The sequence below is a fragment of the Adiantum capillus-veneris genome, chromosome 12 (genome assembly GCF_014529385.1).
Source record: "Adiantum capillus-veneris isolate H3 chromosome 12, ASM1452938v2, whole genome shotgun sequence".
Lineage (NCBI taxonomy): Eukaryota > Viridiplantae > Streptophyta > Polypodiopsida > Polypodiales > Pteridaceae > Adiantum > Adiantum capillus-veneris.
Genome location: NC_140942.1, coordinates 31524315 through 31528165, shown reverse-complemented (window position 1 = coordinate 31528165; position 3851 = coordinate 31524315). Strand labels below are relative to the sequence as shown.

General features: G+C 44.4%; 1 pseudogene; it reads right to left on the bottom strand.

Annotated features, from left to right (window-relative positions):
- On the bottom strand, positions 1-2698 carry LOC147445522 (uncharacterized; annotated as a pseudogene).
- Between the last annotated feature and the right edge of the window lie 1153 nt (positions 2699-3851).

Here is a 3851-nt window from a genome sequence, read left to right as displayed (position 1 = left end):
CTACTGATATCCATCTGCCTGAATCCCCTCATTACTCTCACACTTTGAAGCAGTCGGAGTAAGTTGCCTAGTAGTAGAAGTAAGCTCTGCAACACTGCGTCTAGGCCCACGTGCTTGAGTAGCTCTCTCAGGACGAGCACTAGTAGTAGCAACCCCCACATCGGCGACGTGTAGTCGAACGAGTCTGTCGTGAGAACCTCATCATTTCCTCACGGATGAAATCATACACATCATCCTCAGGTGTATGTGGTTGGAGATGTGAGATGTCGACTGCCTCAACTACAATCTATCGATGATCCATTTGCTTTGGTAGCCAACTGATAGGGCCGACACTATCGAATCCACCCGCCTTCTCCAATACCCGAAGATTGGCATTAACAAATGCCAACCTATCAAGCTAGGGAGTATTGAGCCTACAAAAAAGTTAAGACACCCCAAGTTAGGCAAAACGTATAGACTAGTCACTGCAATGAACCTTTGACCAAAGCTAAATTCTCATTAAGAAGCTCACCTATTTTGATCTTTTGTATGTATGTCCCCCATTATGCTCCATAACCTCTCCACACTGGATGAGCTCCCCTCTTGGGAGAGGACCCACAAAGCCAAATACTGCAACATGGGTGTCAAACCCCCAAATTTTTCCGACCATGAAACTGGAATTACTTGGTTTTCAACATCTTTGGCAATTGCACGAGAAAAATTTTCCCTGCCACCTATATGTATAATTTCTCACAAGAATCAAGACACAATTTGCAAGCTCTAAAGACTTTAGAATATGCTCTTTATGATTGTGCTTTAAGACCTTAAACATATAGACTTTAGAGATCTTTATCTCTATACTCCAAAAGATCCTCTTCTAGTCGATTTTGCGCACTCTCCACATATTCATTCCATCCGGTCAAAAGCACACGATCGGATCTCTGAGTCTCACTTCTCCAAGCTGGATGTAGCATGTGGGCTACACAATGTATAGGACGGCGAAACCAATTCCATCGTACATCAAATATGTCAAGCATGATGCTTACTCTACATGTCACAAGTTCACATAATCACATGTGAACTACGATATGTGTAATGCCGTAAGAGTTAAGACTTGAAAGAAAGATAAATATTTCAAAAACCTTACCTGTCTGAGCTCAATGACGTGCAATCACGTATGGCTACCCTCAACTTTGTCATGAACTCGTAGAGGAGACTGAGGGTGGATCCCTCACTATCACATAAGCGTAAAACGCTAACAATCAGCTGAAGAGCTGCTTGAAGGCCATCAATCTCTCTCCAAAATGTGTTGTTGCAAATCACCCCATCAAGGATCGCCACGGCAGCAGGAGTGATGGAGTTTGGCCAATTTAACCACCTTTCGTCTACCACCATATGATGCAAGTCATCTTTTCATTTCATCAAGCTGTACATAAAACAATGTATATTTGAGCTTCACATAAGTCTAAAAAATGGGCATTCAAAGAATAGGAAACCTTTGAGAAGCTCACCGGCACAAGACAATAAAGATGTAGCAAAATTGGATCTTTGCCGGTTTCTTGAGAGCCCATTTGCAATGGGCAGTGAACAACCCTAGAGCAAATGATTTTTGATGAACGAAGTTGATAAGCTGTAGAGCTATAGAGCTTTATCAACTAGTGTAGACACCCATGGTAGTGCACCAATATCTTCCATCATAAGATCAATGGAGTGTGCTGCACACAGACTCCATACTATGTGTGGATATGCAGCTTCGACCATTTCGCCCATAAGCTTGCAATTGCTTGCATTGTCTGTCACCACTTGCACCGCATGTTGTGGCCCAACCTCCTTGATAGCATCTCGAATGTGCCAAAAAATAAGCTCTCCTGCACATTTGGGATTCGAATCTTGTAGATTGTAACTTGTAAGAAACAGTTCACTTTAAACTATGATGCTCTATGCTTTGATTTCCAAGAGACAAGAAATAAGGATAAGAAACATACCAGTGATTCGTATGCCAGCTCCTGACACATCAATGGCTCTCAAAAATGTTGTGCTGGTACAACAAGAGACGAGGATGTTGAGTAAGTGACGCTTTCGCACATCTTTCCAGCCATCTGATATGATAGTGTAGCCATATACTACCCAAGAATCTCTATGACCCTGCAATTTCTCATGAACCATGTCTACTTGACGTGTCAATCTGCTAGTGCAAAGTGCCTCAGATCTGGCAAGAGTAATTGGCACTCCTGCAGCTGCAGCCATTGAGACAGCATTCACAAATCTTTTGTAGGCCCTTGTGCGTGCAGCATGGAATGCAATGTTGCATTGGTAAAAAAAACACTCCTCGGCTATCTCCGCCGCCTTCTTCAAGCTAGGAGCCCAAACATCATGCAATGTAGAAGAGCGCCCAGATGTGCGAGCTCTCTTCTTATGCGTACCTACTCCAAGTTGTCCCACTTCAGGTTGGGAAGGAGATGCCTGTGTGGCACTAATAGAAGGAGCAGCATGACTAGTATCCACGTCTTGAGCGCTAGCTTCTGTAGCATCTCTTGCATTGCTATCTTTGACACTAGCAGTAACATTTGGAGCACAACAGTGGAAGAGATATTTGGAGTCGAGGCTCGTGGAGTACTAGATGTAGTAGGGATATTTGAAGTTGAGGCTCATGGAGTACTAGAAGTAGCACCCACCATAGGCAAGGGAGGGTTTTGAGCACCCAATTTACCTTTTTCATCTTGGACTTTCTTTAAGAGGGCCTCTTCATCTATTGGGGACTCAAGAGAGGGCATGACAATACTGATGTACTTTGCCCACTCACCCCCAAAAGAAAGCCACAACTCTTCAGAGACAAATTTGCATGCATCTCTCCCTTTGCTTCCAATCCAAGTGTAATGGGCTTTCAAGCGGGTCACACCTCCTGTGAGCACATCCCCACACAGCTTACATGCAACCCTTTGAGAGCTAGATTTGTGATATTTGGAAATGAAAACTATAGACTCCCATGGATCCCTCTCAAATACTGGCTGCCTAATTTGTCCTCTCACCATGATCGAAGATCCTTAGCCCTGCAAATTTTGATACATGGAACACATGTGAGAAAATTGACCGATAAAGATTATACTCGCGACTCGCATTGCTCTCTCTCTCTCTCTCTCTCTCTCTCTCTCTCTCTCTCTCTCTCTCTCTCTCTCTCTCTCTCTCTCTCTCTCTCTCTCTCTCTCTCTCTCTCTCTCTCTCTCTCTCTCTCTCTCTCTCTCTCAGCATTGAGCAAGCAGAAATCTTCGAGTCAAACTCCAAACTCCGGAGTCGGGACGTGAGTGACTCGTGAGTCGTGACTGAGTCACGTCACACGTGATAGGTGACATAATTTATAAATGATAATACTCTCTCTCTCTCTCTCTCTCTCTCTCTCTCTCTCTCTCTCTCTCTCTCTCTCTCTCTCTCTCTCTCTCTCACAACAGACAAATTGACAATTCAATTGTCTGCTATCTGTTGTCCGTTTTGTGTGTGTCTGTGTGTGTGTGTGAGAGAGAGAGAGAGAGCAATTCCTTACCTTAGAGTCCTTGAAGAGTCGCACGCTGCAACCAGGGAGTCCTCGGGTAGGCTCTCACGTCAATGTTCAACGCTTGCAGACAGAAAAAAACCAGGTGGAAAAAAAACAGAGTGCCCGCTGCCCGCAGCCTTTGATAAGGCTAAGTTTTTTATTTCGGCAAAAACCCCCAAATTTTTTTAGCCGTTTCACTGGTGGCGTTTCACCCGCACACCGAAACGTTTCGTGCGTTTCAGGCGTTTCGCGTTTCATGCATGCCGAAACGTGTGTCGCGGTTTGCCGGCCAAGGCCTACTTTTGCAAATTCTTACAAAATGAGCTAACGGAATGCGATTGAA